Source organism: Pelodiscus sinensis, chromosome 11 (assembly GCF_052426305.1).
Source record: "Pelodiscus sinensis isolate ZL-2025 chromosome 11, ASM5242630v1, whole genome shotgun sequence".
NCBI lineage: Eukaryota > Metazoa > Chordata > Testudines > Trionychidae > Pelodiscus > Pelodiscus sinensis.
In genome coordinates, this window is record NC_143062.1 from 47,391,878 (window position 1) to 47,410,005 (window position 18,128).

Sequence of the window (18,128 nt, forward strand, 5' to 3'; positions counted from 1 at the left end):
TGTTATACTGTTATTGGCAAGTGCTAGGAAATGGTGGGGGGGGGAGTTGAATCTTGCTGCTCTTCCTGTTTATGAATGAAAAAGATTCATTGCTAAATTGACGTTTACAGCTGGAAGTCAAAGATACATGTGTCAGTTCCATTAACATGTTTTTCATCTTAAAAAGAATTGTGAAAGCTTTCCAATAGAAAAATGCCAATCTCTCAGTGCTGATTTACTGCATTGGTATATTCAGCCCTGGGAAGTCTGGCCCAGAGAGGATTTTAAGCAAACTGTGTATAGTCTGGGTGTCTAGATGATGTGATTACAATTAGAGTTATCTGTTTGATTGTTTTGCTGACATCATTCTGAAAACAATTTCAAAATGTTAATCATACTACACCTTTGTTATACCGCCACAACACCTATTCCATAGACTGAGCTAACCCTTCCACTAGGGAGTTATATTTTCTAAGGTAATTTTCTTTTCGTAGATTCCTCTTTATATCCTGTAAGCAGCTGTATGTGACTAGACATGACCTGTGACCATGTAAGGATTTCAATCCACTTACTCTTTGTTTTGTAGCCATGATGCCTGATCTACCCTAAAGAGTGATTGAACCTTTATGAAGCATTGGGGATTAGCCCTGGATAGAGTAATGCCAGAATAATTATTCATGCCAGATGCAGTATCATCTTTTCAGTTTTCGCTCTGTTGTCTTGTCCCTCACTCCTACTCATTTTTATTCAGTGATTATTTCACCTGCTGGGTGAGTGCTTCCATTTCTGACCTCAGTGTGGTCTATTTATAAGAATACTGACTTGAATCTGTGGCAACGCTTCACAAAGCAAGCTGTCTGTGGTTCACACGATTATATTATGCTTAGTGTTTCAATCTTCTTCTGTTGTTTGGTTTTCAACAACTTTGTTATACTTAACAAAATGAAATGGCTTCGCCAGTTTCCTGCGCCCAGTATTTGCTTGTGTTGGCCGACATTCCCAAAACGCATCGTACGTCTGGTAAGCCTCGACTTTGAAATAATTATCGTATTTCTCAATGTGACATGGCTAATCAAATTTCTGAGTATTTTGTCTGTTGGTGACATTTCATTTCATTGGAATATTGAGTGCAGGGTATGTTAAAAGGGAAGCCTGTTTACTACACATCCAACACTGTAAATATCCTTTTAAATCAAAAAGAGCATCGTGGCGAAGTCATAATGAAACTGCTTTGATTTCAAATAGAATTGACAAGAGTTCATTATAAAACATGGAAGACTAGAATGCGATGGTCCGCAAGGGAGGACCAGTGAAAGAACTGTGCAGAGATGAGTATTATGTAAACTTACAAATCAAAGGCTGTGTATGCTAGCATGGCCACAGCTGTCTGTCCGTGCCCAGTTAGAAATTAAATATAAACCCTGGTAGAATCAAACATTGTGGAGCAATCTTCTGCATTATTTAAGCAATATAAAGAAATCCTTTGAGACTGGACGACAGTGCTGCATCTTGCTGAGCTGGAAAGCAACTGGATGGTGTAATTAAAGATGTCAAAAGATAACCTATGGTACAGTGCAAGCTTTTCAAGGGACGCTGCTGTTTTAACAACTGAGAGCGCTCTTGAGTGGAGTGCTGGGGAATTAAAACTAGAATGAGCATTTAGTAAAGGATTTTGCTGAGTCTTCATTATGTAAGTCTGGTTCTCACAGCCCACTTGAAATGATGTTTGTAGAACCCAGATAATGGTGTGTTTGGAGTTGCCATTATGTGTTTGAAAGTGTCTGTTCAGTTCATGAAAAGGTTAGGAACTGGGCAAGCACTGCCATAAGGAAACATCAGTAGAGTTGCCCATCCCAAGAGCTCAAAACGCACAAGTCAGGCCCTGGAAAAATCATGAGATTTAAACAAAAATAACAACTAGGTTCAACTTCTCTAGTCTGGCACTCTCTGGTCCTACATGATTTTAGTTAGCCAGATGTCCCCTTATCATTAATGTGGCCAAGTTTCCCGTAGTCCCATAAAGTTTGTTTACAGCTACCAGTCCTAGCTCTCAGCATTCTGTGCTGTTATTTAGATCTAATTTGCCCCAAATATCTTCTAAGAGCCTCGTAACTCAGGGAAGTGTCGGTAATTCTGTTAGACAATACTAACCTCCTGTGGTTCGGCAAATTCTGTTTCTACATCAGTCAGGAACTGAGGGTTTTGGACTAGAGAGGTTCAACCTGTAGTGGGTGAAATCTTGGCCCTGTTGAAGTCAGTGAGAATTCTGCCATTGATTTCACCAAGACTAGGATTTTCAGACCACAATTTTTTGGAAGGCAGGGGCATTTGCACTCTGAGTTTGAGCCTTTGTGGATCACATTTGCAAGCTTGTCTCCACAATTTGAGGGCTAAACCCTTATTTTTTTTAATGAAAGCTGGTTGTCATGTTAACACCTGACTCCAGAAGTTGGGGATTTAAGAAAACACCAAATGTTATCAGATTCATGGTGGAACTGTGAGTTGACAATTGGTATGGTCATTGATTTAAATTATTTCCATGAGAGAGGACAGCCCCCCCCCCCCCCCCCAGCCATCTCTGTTCTAGTGCTAAGCTGAGGAATAGAGCACTGAGGGATGCCTGTCTCTTTCATCCTTTGCAGGAATTGAAAGGCCTAATGCACAGTGAAGATAAGCCAACAGAAACAACATTCACATTGTCAGTTTCAAACATACACAGGTTACCCAGGAGCAAAAGGGCTCTTAAAATTAATGTAAAAAGGGGGACAATGTATTTTTCATCTCTCTATAAAATAAATCACAAATGAAGGGATTTTGCTGAATCTTTTTCTAAAAAAAAACATTAATTTATGGTCTGAGACCAAGCAAGGAGAATTTCATCCTAAAAGGGGTATTTTTCAGAGAGTTATCAACACCTCTGAACAAAGTTCTAATTAAACTTGGCAAAAATTGATTTTTATTTTTAACATGTTGACAACTAATAGCAATGTTTATCTTTAAACTTTTTTAAAAAATACAGATTTAAAGCTTCACATTTGTGCAAAATTACAGTTTTCAGCTTTTGTTTCTATTTGTACCCATTTAAGTTTTCCTAGTTGAGGGAAATTTGGGGCGGGGGATGGGGGTCAGACAATTATTAATTATTTAATGATGGTAGATGATGAGATTCAAAAATTAAAGTTAGATAACCATTTAAACCCAAACTTTCAACCTCAAATGCCAATATATACCAAGCAAATATCCTTAGCACTTTTCTTTCATTGCCTATCTGTAAAAATGGTTTGTGTGTATGGGTAAATTTCCCCAAAATTTACCAATAAAAATCATAGAGCCTAGTTATAGTGAAGGACTTAACATATGGTAAACCATTGTTGCCACTGTGAAAGTCACCTGGAATTAAATCCAGGGAACATGAAGGATGTGTCTTACATCCAAGCCAAGCAAATGTAAAGTTTACAGTAAAAATACAGCTTGTCACTAGTAGTCATCCTGCTTTGTTTTCCTAGGAAGAGAAAGGCAGCCCATGTAATGCAAATGCTATCTTGAGATGTGTAGCCATGCATGATCTAGGCTAGTCACTCCAGTTATTCATTTGTTACTAACCAAAGCACAAAGAACCCTGGTATTTTAACGTATAGATTATTATACTCTTCAGGAAACTTTGTTAGGCTAACGGCATAACTTTCCTGTGGGGTGCATTGTCATCAAATCCTGGACCTACAAGCACCAATAGAAGGTCACTCCATAGTAGGGGGCACAGATTGAATATAGCAGCTTAAAGGCCCTCTCACCACCCCTGGCTCCTAATGTAGGGGAATAAGGTTTCATTGCTGCTGCCCACAGATAATGCCCAGCTGCCATACTGGTCCCTTGTCAGTGGCTGATGTTAGGGATGGAAAATCCTGTTTAATTGGCTAACCAGTTAAACATATTGTTTAGCCAGTTAACCGATTTAAGGAGGGAGTCCCGGTCAGAGAAGCTCCTGTCCATGATGAGCCCCCTACGGGGCTGCAGCAGCCCCCTGCCTCTGGCAAGTGAGGAGCTGCTGCAACCTCCCCCCAATGGTTATCCTTAACTGGTAAGACTCATCCGTTAAGGGTGAAGCTATCGGGCTGACCAGTTAAAACTTCACAGCCCTAGCTGGTGCTGGTTAGAACTTCAAGGGCCGGCCTAGAGCACAGCTGGCCCCAAACCAGCTGAGTGTGAAGGTTACTTAGAACTCCTGCCCTCTCCCCTCCTGTCCTGAGCTCCCCTGGGTGCCTCTCTGCCCTAGCTGAGGAGCTGGGACATTGTCTTTGTTGTGTTGGTGTCAGATTTCCATGCTTGTTTTCACTGTGTCCATCACTGTGTGTGTGTCGTGGTGACCACCAGAGCAAACTGAATCCCACCGTGAAGGGTGGCCACTGAAGATCTCAGCCATGCAAAGCTCAAGAGGACACAGTGGTTACTGTCCTGGTAAGCAGATCCTTTTGCTGGTAAACACTGCCCAGTAACGTCGGCTGGAGTCTGGAATGAACGAGCTACGTGACAATGCTACTGATTGCTACCTGGCTTCAAAATGGTTCCGAGCTGCATTGCTCACTCTGCCTGAGCAACCCCAAACAGGCTTGTTCAACTGCCTTAAAGCGGTTATTGGGTAATTCAAAAATGGTCACCTCTGAATATGTGTGTTTTGAGGTGGTTTGGCACAGGAAGGGTTTGTCCGTTTTTGTTTTTTTTCTCCTGCATCCAATTCCTTGTTTCATGAGCTCTCGGTGCTGAGAAAACCACAGCTGGCTGGCTGATTTTTGTAACTCCTACTTCCTAAAGCACAGGAGTGGTAGCTTTCCTTTTGTGTCCTTGTTTGGGAAGACTTCAGATACCCCTCTGGAGAGAAATACTCTAGCTATAAGCCGTTTGAAACACAATTACACGCATGAACTATTGTACATGTTTATGAGCTCTTTCTTCTACTAAGCCATAGTGTCGTGTTCATGAATAGCTTGAAGGGTGCATGCAGCCGAAGAAATGTTTTGTCCAAAAGCTACCTGTTTTGTAGCTAAGTCTGTGGTCACTTTGGATCTTCCCAGCACCTTGGTGGATAAGAGTTGTGAGAGTTTGGTACAAAGTCCAGTATCACAATTGCAGTTGGAAGAGATTGGAAGGGGATCGGGAGGGATATGACATTTCTGATTGGTAGAACTCAGGATCAAGTTGGCAGCTCTTCTTTTGATCTCTCGTGTGATACTCCTAGGTAGAATATATTGTTCAGCCATTTAAAAATCCTATTTAAGGCTTATTTTCTTTACCAATGCAGCACATGGAACCCCTGCAACCATGCATAGAAAGAGTTGCAGAAAGATTTGTGCTAATCAGAGAGATCAGACAATTCACTCATGTAAAAACAGAGACCCAAACCGTTAGTGTGTAGAACTCTGTGGGCTTTGATGTAGCTGAATTTGAAGGGGTAACGTTGGAAGCACCCTGGATTTACACCGGCGGTTATATTAGTGCAGTGTAACAGCCCTTCAGTGACTTGAAGTTGATTGCATGCTGGAGTTTGAACACCCCATCAGCATCCAGAGGGTGGTTTGCTTCCAGCTCTGTGGATTGCATGGCCAGGTTCAGTTGTGAAACCCGTTGCCATCCTCAACGGCAGGGTTAATGCCGCTGTATTCGAAATCTCCAAGTTCAGTCTGCAGCGTGCGGAGCGACTGCCGTGGTAATTCTTGGCACCGTGTTTCCACTGGGCAGACTGCCACCTCCCAGTCCCTTTCTGGGCATTTCTGTGTCACTCCCCAATACCTCAGAGCCTTTCAGTCCAGAAGGTGACTGAGGAGCGCCTTTGTACACTGTGGTGACCACAGTGTGGGATCTGGCCTCAAGCTGGCTCTGCTAATTTCTTCAATGCCAGACATTTATTTTTCTTTTGCTCTCCTGGTAGGGCTTCCATATGAATCTTCCTCCGTCTCTCACCCACAGACGGTTGCAGCGTTAGCCCTCTATATTTGACAGATCATTTCTGGGCAGGCAGGCCACACTACAGGCAGGAAATTTCATTGGGCACAGCCCAGCGGGTGGTATTTGTTTTATAAAATACTCAAGTTGCTTGAATAAAGACATATGGGGAGAGGCATGAACATCCCTTACACTTAACTCACACGATCCGTTGTTTACAGCCAGGCCCTAAGATACAACCGGATCTGCTCTGATCCCACAGTCAGAGACAAACACCTACAAGATCTTAAAAATTAAATACCCACCTGGGGAAGTGAGGGAATAGATTGACAGAGCCAGACAAGTACCCAGAAGTCACCTACTAAAAGACAGGCCCAACAACGAAAATAACAGAACACCACTGGTCATCACCTACTGCCTCCAGCTTAAACCCCTCCAGAGCCTCACTGACAATCTACAACCTATCCTGGAAAATGACCCCTCCCTCTCAAAGATCTTGTGAGACAGGCCAATCCTCTCCTACAGACAGCCCCCTAACCTGAAGCAAATTCTTTCCAGAAGCCTACCAGCTCTGTCCACATATCTGTCCAAATTCCGTTGCCAACTCTGTCCACATATCTCTACAAGTAACACCATCACAGGACCTAACCACATAAGGCCCACATCCACTAATGTGATGTATGTCATCAAGAGCCAGCAGTGCCCATCGGCCATATATATTAGCCAAGCCGGACCGTCTGTGTGTCAAAGGATAAATGAACACAAATCAGATACTGTATTAGATAATGGATTTAAAAGTAGCCATTCTTCTACAAAGCAATTTTGCACCCAATTCCAGAGGGAGACAGCTGAACTTGAATTTATTTACAAATTCAACACTATCAACTTGGACTTGAATAAAGAAATTAACTGGTTAACACACTACAAAGCCAATTTCCCCCGCCTTTGATATTTGCATGTCCACATCAAATGCCATGAATGGGACACATCCTGCCTGACTTAATTAGCTTCATTAACACTGGTCCTACAATTAACAGGTAGCTGTTTTGCTGTTATATATACCCTTGTAATTTCCATTCCAACACATCTGATAAAGCGATATTTACTGACAAAAGCCCATGACCTAATATATGTGTAAGTCTCTAAGGGTACATCTACACAGCAGCGCTATTTTGGGATACTTCTGGTATTCCAAAATAACTATTCCGCATCTTTTAAACAAGTCCATTATTTCAAAATAGTTTTAGAAATAACAGGCTCGCTATTCCGATGTCCCTGTAAACCTCATTCCACGAGGATTAAGGGATGTTTTGGAATAGCTCTCTCTCTCTCAAAATTTCATGGTGTGTAAACTGTGCCAAATTTCAAAATAAGCTATTGCGAAATACACTAGAAATAAGCTACGCAGTTTGCACAGCTCAAATTGTGTAGATTACTTTGAGCTACGGGTACAGTGTAGATGCACCATAAGGTGCCACAGGACAGCGTGTTGTTTTTAAAGTTATGGACTAACATGGTGACCCCTCTGAGACTTTTTATCACACTGGTTTATTTAGAGTTTTCCTGGTTGCTCCTGTCAATATCCAGGTGCCACGCTGCAAGCACAGGTGATAATAAAAGGGACCTTCACTACCCTAAAACAGGAGATCCAATAGCAGACAGAACGTGTAGCATGAGCCATATCCAGCATTAGTGGGTCTGCAAGGAGAAGTGAGATCCAAAGCCCAACCACTTTGCTTTCACCCCTCTCTCATTTAAACCATTGGAGCTGGGTGCTGCAGGATCTGTTAGAGACTAGGATACAGGTGGTCTGGCCTAGTGGTCTGAGCAGGAGTTAGGTCCAATGGGTGGAACAGGCATCCAGGGTAGAGAACGAAGCTGACATTCAGCACCAGAGTCAACAGGGCTCAAGCCACAGCTGGAACCAGGAATCGGAGCTGCGGGTCAGAGCCGGCGGTCAAGCCAGAGTCATGGCCTGAAGTCAGAGGCCAGGGTCAGAGCCAGGAGTGGTCACTAAGGATTGGAGGTGATGCGGAGGAGCAGAAGTCAAGCCAAAGCTCAAGCATGGAGCAGGGGCAAAGGCAGGAGCAGAGCTGGACCCAGGAACAGGATTGGATGAAGTCATCAGGCACAAGTGCCATCCGATGCTGCCCCAGGTAACTGCCCTGTTGTTCCAACAAGCTTCCTGTTCCTCCTGCCTTAAATAGCATGGTTGACCAATTGGTGGAGTTGGGTGATTCTCCAATCAGAGCATCCATCATGGGTGGTGCCTCCAAGTTCATCTGGTGTCCATAACCATTGGGTGGATGCCAGACTGTGGCAGCTCTCTGGTACCTCCCAGGCCTGAGTCCAAGACCCAGGACATCACAGCACCTTGGCAGAAGGCACCTACTGTAGTTTCACCCAAGGAGAGAGACCACCTCTAAAGCAGCTGGGACCAGAGCCTGTAGAGCTCCCTAATTCAAACTCACCCTTTAAACTGCCCTTGGGAATCCACTGGTCGCCAGTATAATGGGCTCCTTAGCAAGCGGGTTGCAGCATGCGGTCATTGGCCCTGATTTATGAATAGCTTGAAGGAATAGCCCTGGGGAAAGTTCAGTGCGGTAACCCAACTTCCAGGTGACAAAGACACAGGCAGGGGCGGCCCATGAGCCTAGGCAAACTAGGCAGTTGCCTAGGGCGCCGCCAGCCCGGGCGCCCGATGATGATGTCACGAGGTGCCGGGGCGCCCCATGATTACATCACAGCCGTTGACGGCCGTGCAGGCGGGGGCACTGATCGCGCCTTCTGCCTGGGGCACCAGCTGCTGCAGCCAGCCTCAGGCTGCTCCTGGACACAGATAACCACTGCCAAAGCCACGTCAGGAAGAAAAGAATTCAACCTGTCTGCTGAGAACATGTTGGCAATTGTGGCTACCACAATCTGAGAGATAGCTGGGGCATGGACATAAACATGGCTGTTTCTCCCAGCTGTGGTAGCCATCCCAAAGCAGCATTTCAAGACTTGACTTAGCCACTTAATCTTCTTCTGTGTCCCAATCGTCCATACTGGTCTAGTAAGTGAGCCAATGAAGTGGGAGTCCAGAAACAGGGTTGCTCTTTCTTGCTCTTTGGTGTGGTATGCGACCTTGGGGAAACCTCGTTCCTTCTCCATGTGTCGGTTTCCCCACTTGGAAAAGGAGAGAGCTGTGCTTACTCTACTTTGTAAAATGCTTTGGCTGCAAGTGCTATACACCAGACAGTTGTGTTAATTTTTTAGCCTCAGTAAATTATTCCTTCTCCTTGCAGGGTCTGAAGAGATGGCCGCATGCTGAGGACACTGTCCCTTTTAATTCCTAATTAGCTCTCATAATAGTTCCATAATTGTGTTCAGAAAGAGAGGTAACAGAATTAGATCTGAAGAAACTGTGTCTGAGAAACGGTTGTCAGATCTGGTAACTTTCTGTTATTTTTCACGATACACTGACCGATGTAACATGACTCAGTTTCCTCACAATCAAAATAATTGTCCGATACTGCCAAGGACCATGGAACTTGTGTGTATGTCGAGCAGCCTAGAAGCTAAAAAGTACTCTGCTATTTTTGCAAAATGTAGTTGATTGGAATTCCGCTGTAATTTTTGTTCAGAAACCAGAGAATTGGTTTTAAGGGGATTACAAAATCTCACATATTAACATGCACCCAAATGTATGCAGATCCTTTATTACTCAGATGGTACCACTGTCTGTTCTCCTTGCACTATGCACCAAATATGAGCAAAGCCGGGAGCTTGTGCTGCGAGCCAGGAAATTGTATTTGCTACACAGTCTCTCGGTAACGAAGTTTCTGTCTGATACAATTTACTAAATTCAGCCCCACGGGGGATGACGGAGGAAGGAGAAGCAATGCTAGGAATGTCGAGTGTTCGTGAGGATCTGTCCCTTTTCCAGGGCGAGTGATGGTAACATCTCCATCTTGATTGCTGCTGCTGCTTCCATTTTTGACCAGATCCAACTTGCACATTCCACACAGAGAAGGATAGAAAAATATAGAATGTTTATGCCCTACTGTGTCCACTAGGTGTCAGTCTGCTGCCCTTACACCTTTCCTCTGCTTTGTGGAGCAAACAACAGGATTCCACCATGCTGTGCTTGCTGAAATATCACAAGCATCAGAAGTTTGTTTTCCCCCATAGTGGCAGGAGCAGAGGGATCCTAGCTTTTATTCCTGTCTTGGACCAAGACTGCCTGAAGCAGGTCACGTGTTTTATTGTTTGTGTCTCGGTTTACCAATCTGAACAATGGGTATTGTAATAAAGGTCTGACACACAGCATTGCGGGCAAGGGATACATGGCAGGGGTCAGTGACCCCAGCAACTAATCACGGCCCGCATAGGATAATCGCATATTTGTTCACCGGGGTGTCATGCAGTTTTATTGATGAATGCCTGCAGAACCGTTGCAACATGTCATTATGATTAGGCAGGAGATAGAATAAAGTGCCTAGCGGGGGCCGGCATTCAATCATTACACATTCACAGTTGTTCCCTAATTAAAGAGGGTAAACATCAGAATGCAGGAGTGAAAAAGACCTCGAGCTGGGATCTGTGGTATTTCGTTAAAGGTGACCTGCAAAGAGAAACCTGAGGTAAGGGCAGATTTCTATGCTGAATGCCTCTAGTAATCAGAGGCTATATGTTGGAAAGGGGAAGGAATCCAATACCGAAATCAATTTTAATTAACATGGTCAAAATCAGTTTCCCCATCTCCAAATTTCTCTAGCTGCTCTTTGCTTCATTGGACATATCCCAGAATGCATCAGCCTGGTTGGTAGGAGCATCTGGCCCATATAGCTGTCTTTGCTTTGCAGCTCACCATTAATGAAACATGAAAGATAGCAGATCTGGAAATACTTCCCTTTTAGACCTTTTTTTGCTCCCAGACTCAGTTGCTCACCATCTTTGTAATAACACTGAAGAAATGAAAGAAGCTGCCGTTGGAGCCAGCAGTGAGCGGTTCAGTGAAGCGCAGTAGGCTACCGGAAATGACAAATTGACGGATGATGCATTGAATATAACTTTGGCCAGGAAATTAAGGACAGAGCTGAATGGAGGCTTTTCAGCATAGCAGGAACTGCTAGGTGGCTGCAGTGCGAGGCCGGGGAGGGGTATAAAATCCTCTTGCATGGAGCATGGCAGTACAGAATATGGCACAACCAGAGGATTCATTTTCACTGAGTTTTCTCTGGGGAAGTGCAACATTTGCATCTTCCAGGAGGAGGGCGCATTGTCAGTCTCTAGTTCTTGAGTTGGGAGGTTGAGTAAAGTAACCTCTCCTCCTCTTCTCTGCATCCAGCCTTCAGGCTCATCCCATTCATGAATCTCTGCCTCTCTAGCATGTGCATTGCAGGTGCTGCCCTGTGTGTAACCCACACACCTTCTGGTGGCACTGAGACCACTTACACAGAGAGAGAATGAATGTGCTCTACAGCCTAAGCTGCGCGCCAACTGGCTTTATAGCTCAAGCTGTAGCGGCTCCTCTACTAAGCTCCAAGGGTCCCAGATTCAGTTCTGCTTGTTGACATTATGTAAGTTCATCCAATTTAAAGTCACTTATGGTTCTTTGGCACAAAGATCCTGCCTCACCTTGTATGCAGGTTGAACCTCTCTAGTCAGGCACCTTTGGGACCTGACTGGTGCTGGAGCACAGGAGGTCAGTATTGTCTAGCTGCATTACCAACACTTCCATGGTTTACGGGCACTGAGAAGACATTGAGGGGTAAATTAGAGCTAAATAACAGCACAGAACACTGAGCCAGGACTGGGGGCTGTAAACAAACTTTCCAGAACCGTGGGAAAGTTGGCCACACCCATGCTACGTGGACATCCAGATAGGTAAAATCATGCCGGGCTACAGATGGTGCCAGATCAGAGAGGTTCAAGCTGTGGTACCGTTATGTCCAACCACTTCTGAAGCTGCAAACTAGCCACACTCAACTGGCCAAATAGCCACATGTGGCTGGTGGCCAGCATGTTGGACACCATGGCTGTAGTATAAAGCAACATGCCCATTTACAGTCCTCTTAATAACACCCTGCTACTAATAAATGCCTGTCACGTATATTAGCTTGCTGCTGCTGCCCCCAAAGGCTCCAATGGAGACAGAGGCCTGCCTGTGCTAAATGCTATGCAAACATATAGCGCGAAGATGAATGCAATGACACCCGTGAAGCCATTGAGAACACAGATGGGCCCAAAACCGAGAACATAGCTCCAGACCCTGTGCATGGCTCCAGATCCCAAACTTGGTGGATTGGGCTCTGAATTCTCCTGTTCTTTTTCTCACCCGCTCATCGTCGCAGTCATCTCCAGGGGGTAGCAGAGCTGAACAGCCAATGTGGTGTGGTTTGTGTGGCATGTCAAGAGAGCTCACACTGGGCTCTTGCTCTCTGCAGCTGTTCTTGCTGTGCAGTCCCTGAGTGAGGGCTGCTTATTTTGCCAAGAAGCAAGACGGTCCCCTTTAATGTACAGCCCAGAGGCCAAATTCTATCCAGCTATTCCACTGCGGCCATTGGGGAATGTGTTGATATGCCAGAGAGTTTTGTCCCTTCTCTGTAGAGTGCAGCTGCAATTGCACCAGGAGAACAACAGAGAGTCAGATGTTGACCATAAAATGCATCTCTCCTTTAACTTCTTCAAATGAATTGTTGACCCCGGGTAGAACAAATTTTTCAGTCTGTTTAGGGAGGTTGCATCTTGGTACTGTATGATATCAGTTCAGTGAGGGCGTCTTTCCAACAAAATATGAAACCAGAAAATGTTACTCTCTCCTCACCCCAATTACCTCCCTCCTTCCTGGGCCTGCTGCAGGGCAAAAAAAAAAAAAAAAAAAGTTTGCAGCGCCTTATAGAACAGAAATGCCAAGACTGTTTGGCAGATTGAACTTTAGGAGGAGAGCAGCTAGCCTCCTGCGTCCTCCTTTCTTTATTTTATGAGCTACTAGTGTTTGTCAAATCCTGTGATTTCTCCAGTCTCCTGCATCAGTTGGTCCTGCATCCATTCTTGAATTTGCACTGCCAAATTCCATGATGTTGTTGGTTTTTTTAAAGCCCCACCTACTGGAGTCAGGTGATTCCAGGAGACTCTCAGCTACCATTCAAATGTTTCTCATCTTCGTGTTTGTGCAGAAAAACTTGACAAAGGTGAAAGTGAAAGGCTCGAATGGAAAGTAAATAAAAAGAAGCCCAAATTATTTTTTAAAATGCTCTGGTTTTCTAAGCCAATCGGATGATTTGGGGGTGTGACGCACGATTTCTGAATGCTTGAGATTGGACATGTTGATCTTGTCTCCCAAAGGCATCTCTGAAATTTAAAAAAACCATGTAAAATAGCTACTTACATGTTTCTGGCATCATATTAATTACTTAATATGCACAACTTGGCAACCTACCCCTGACATCAATACAGATTGTATGTGTGTGTCCCAGGGCACAATTAGGTCTTCAGAGTTAATGCTTGCTTTGGAATGAAGATAAGATTTCTAGATCTTTTTTTAAGAGGTGCGATTGGCTTAACTTTGTTCTCATCAGCACGTGTGCCTAGTTTTCTCAGCCTTGGGTTCCTCTACATATGTGACAGTCGTGCTCTTCTCAGAACTTGAAAGACAAACGTTTTTTGTCCATCAGAACTTCACTGTTGTTAAGTCAGTGCTGCTGGCTGGACAAAATGAAGTTGATGGATTCACCCCTTAGTGAAATATGTGGCTATATGTGCACTGTGTTATACTGTAAATGGTAATGTACTTGGCATGTTGGCTATGAATCTTGAGCTTGTCCGGACTCTGATATACTTACCTCATATGTACAGCTGGCCAAACACCATCTTTGCTACGGTCCATGTGTGTTCCAATTGCTTTGGTTTGCAAGGAAAGGGTGTTAGTGATACTTTATACAGAGTTGAGCAATCATGCGACCAGGGTCTAATCCAAGGGTGGGAAATAATATTTGGTGTGGGGCCACTCCAAGCATTTGGTAAGTGGTCAAGGGCTGCACTTTTCTGTGATATTAATGGAGGAGGTGCTGGGTCTGGGATGGAGGATGGGTGCAGAAGGGCAGAAGGGAGTTTGGGGTGAGGGATTGGGGAGCAGGAGTGAGTGGGGGGGTGGTCTGTGGGGGAGTTTGGGTGAAGGAGGGGATTGTGACCTGGGGCAGGAGACTGGTGTACAGGAGGGGCGTGCAGGGGTTTGGGTTGTGACTTGGGGTGGGAGATTGGAGTGCAAGATCTGGGAGGGGATATGGGTGAAGAGGGTTTGGGTTATGCGAGTAAGGATGCAGGAATACGGAGAGTAGGGGAGGTGGGAGGATCTGGAGTGCCAGACACAGGCTCTGGCTGGGAGACACTTACCTGGGTGACTCCTGGCCAGCAGCCCAGCAGGTTCCTCAGACAGGATCTCTGCCTTCCATGCCCCCAGAGGCCACTCAGAGCAGCTGGCTGCAGGGGCCATGCGCTGCTTTGAACGCTCAGAGCTCGATGGGAGGAGGTAAGGGGTAGCTCCCATTGGCGGGAAACCAGTCAATGGGAAATGCGAGATTGTGCTGGGGGGCAGGGCCAGTGCGTGAAACCTCTTCCCGCTTCCCCTGAATTCACAGTGTTCAGAGATGCACATGGCCTCACAACTGGCTTTTCTGAGCTGCGGGCAGCGGCAGGGCAGGCAGAGAGTCTTGCTGAGGCTCCCACTGGGCTGCAGGCCAGATCCTGGCCACATGTTTTGCCCGCCCTTGGTGTAATCAAATCAGAACTCATAGGCTCATAGACACTAGGGTCAGAAGGGACCATTATGATCATCTAGTCTGACCCCCTGCACAATGCAGGCCACAGAATCTCACCCACCTACTCCTGGAATAATCCTCTCACCTATATCTCAGATATTGAAGTCCTCAAATGATGGTTTAAAGACCCCCAAGATGCAGCGAATCCTCCAGCAAGTGATCCGTGCCCCCTGCTACAGAGGAAGGCAAAAAACCTCCAGGGCCTCTGCCAATCTACCCTCGAGGAAAATTCCTTCCCGACCCCAAATATGGCGATCAGCTGAACCCTGAGCATGTGGGCATGACTCACAAAACCAGACACCCAGAAAAAAGTTCTCTATAGTAACTCCAGTCATCCCACCATTGGCCTATTTACCACTGATAGTGAAGAACTAACTCCACTGATGTCAGAAGAATTACACCAATGTGAAACTAGGGTCAGAATCGGCTGCCTGTTGTTCTCTGCTCCTTCTGTCTCACTGTACAATGAGACACACCTGTCTAATGTACGTGTATCTGCTACACACACCAACCATTATTTTATGCCTTTGCGTCATTAGTTCCATTTCAGGGAGGAGATGTTTGACATTGACACATTTCTATCTGATTTTGCACCAAGGGGGATTATTTTTTAATTGAGTTGGGGTTGAAGATCATAAAACAAGTATAAATATGTCTACCCTATGTAGAGAACAAATGAGAACTATATATTAGTAAAGAAAGGTGCCCACAGGATATTGTATATAGCTGTTATGAAAAATCAGATCCCAACATTCATAAAATAAGGTTATGAACAATATTATTTTCTCACCATTTAGTTATATGGTAGCATAGTCAGTGGAGTAAAGGTTCAGCTATGCAGACCCAAAGGCATTCTCTCCCAAATGATAGGGCTGTAGTCTAGACTGACTGATCATTGTATACGGGTTGACAAGATGCTAGTGAGTCAGAGATCGGAAAGTGGGAGAGGGGGGTTGTGTCGGATGGTGTGATGAGGAGTAATGAGAGGAAAGGTAGAAAATTAAATTCCCCGATGGCAAGATCTCGATGTCTGTAAAATCTTCCCGGAGAACTGAAGGAAGCCCTACCCTCTGAGACATTCACAACTGAAATGGACAAAACCTTAGAAAGCTCAATATCCGGCACAATTCCACACAGCTGGGGAGAATGACCAGATAAATTATTTAATCTTTGCCTCTCCAACTCCTCTGATTGCACAAACCTTTGGTTAAACAGGCAGACTTTTTCCAGCTCGGAGATCTCACAGACACACAGTAATTGGGAGACAAAACATCCTCCCTTAATATATTATTTTTAATACAGAGTCTGCCGTGTGGAACTAATGGTGTCCCTAAGTGAATGGATCATTCATCTCGTGTCGTTGCCCCAGGGGAAGATCCGAGTCCTTTCTGTAAGGGTGAAGGCCTGCAGCTGGAATCCCTTAATTGGTGAAAGTGGGTTTGTATGGACACAGCAGTAGGGACCATCATTTTGTTCTGTGTTTCTACAGCACTTCACACAGTGGGGTGATGGTCCAGGACTAGGGCTTCTCAATGAGTGACGTGATGAGACCCAAGCAGGGTAAAACAAGGATTCTGGCTGACTATCTTTTTTGCTGCAACTTCTCATTGCTAGACCCTTCGTAATTTAAAAAAACATCGTAAGTGTCGAGTTTACCTCATTTAATAAAAAGTGAAAACTTTCATCACATTCTCGGCAGTTACGTACCATTAAATATCACGTCTTTATTGTTGGAGGAGGAGCACGTAGATTTCGTTTTAATGTTACAATATGTGTCCTTTCAAAAATCTTGCTGTCTGTACCGTGCCACAGCTGCGCGATCACGTACCGTGTATAAAAGGCGGTTCGGTCAATGGGAGTGTTCTGGTTTCTGTGTGAGCTCACCAGTTCCTCTGGAATGGATGTGATCAGAAGCCCACAGCCAGTTTAGCTCTAAAAAATCACATAGGGGCCTGTTCCAACTCCCACTGATGTGTATGGGAGCATTGCTGTTGATTTCAGTGGGAGTGAGATCAGATCCCTGGTGAGATGTCCATGACACACAGCCTGGAAGAAAATAAAATATTAAAAGTAGCCTCAGAGCCTACTACCAATACTAACCTATTTGCTGAACAGTGACAATATCTGGGACATGAGCAGTATGGGGAGAGATTTTAAAACCCATTTTCATTGTGCTCACATTACTGCTACTTTAAAATCTGCTGATTAAAATAAAGGTTCTTTCTTTTTAACTGCTCTGCTGTTGAGAGAAACATCCAGGAACTCAGTCAATGAGAAATCACTTATATGCTCTGGTTCTCTTCTAGGCATTCGCTGTTGTCTTCATTTTACCCCCTGATGTTGGAGTTTGTGTTAGTTCCCTAAGCTTTAAATATTGTGTTGCTGGCTGACTGAAAGAATGTGATTGCTATCCAGAGAATTACATTTCATAAAAACAGAAGTAAACCCTGCTGGAATACATACCAAATTCTGAAATGCTCAGTATTCACCTCTGAATCTATTATTTATTCCTACCTTCTTGTTGCACGTTGGGCTGCTTCTAATCCTATCATAAAACAAGATGGAAAAAGTTGTGAAACCAACTCGTCTGCGTTTTGACAGTAGCTTGTTAATTAATGTATTCACATGAAATTGGGCCTTGATTATTTTATAAGGTAACAGCCCCAGGCTGTACCGAGCCCCTTTGATGAACTGGATGCCAGCCAGACTCTATCTGTGCAGTCACTCGGTCTGTATTTTAGATCTGACGAAAAGTAGGAAATGGGAAAATCTGGCAGATCTCCCTGGCTTGACTTAATGGAGCCTCTTGACTTTTTCTAGAGTGCATTTGCTTGTGTTGTGGAAGGGCTGTGTGGAAATGTAGACTCAAAACTGGATTGGAGCACTAACATTCTCAACTCTCATTGAAGAAATGGCTGAAAGGAAATAAAATTTGGGAGAAAAAAGCCCACAGAGTCTCCCTGTTCCTGCTTTCAGGAACTTATAACTTATAGCCAAAAAAAAAAAAAAAAACTGCAAACTGTCAACCCACCCTTTCCCTTGCTTTGTGTAGGGCTTCATTTTTTCTGAGTAACAGACAGCAAACTTGACTCTGCCCTCGGCTGCAGGAGCGTAAATCATAGCTTAAGTCAATGGTGCAAGTTTGTCAGAGGCTGGGAATGGGTGACAGAAGAGGGATCACTTGATGACTCCCTGTTCTGTTCATTCCCTCTGGGGCACCTGGCACTGGCCACTGTCAGCAGACAGGACGCTGGGCTTGATGGACCTTTGGTCTGACCCAGTCTGGCCATTCTTACGTCAAGTGAGCACAGAGTCTTACACGTTATACGTAAACTACACCCGGATAGGCCAAGTTACAGGAAAGCATTTTACCTACACCCATCGCCAATGGCAACCCAGTTTATCCAG

General features: G+C 44.7%; 1 protein-coding gene across 5 annotated transcripts in view; it reads left to right on the top strand.

The window, feature by feature from the left end:
• The window catches only part of PRICKLE2 (prickle planar cell polarity protein 2), a 221,574-nt gene that overhangs the window by 134,807 nt on the left and 68,639 nt on the right, over positions 1-18,128 (top strand). The window lies entirely within an intron of this gene.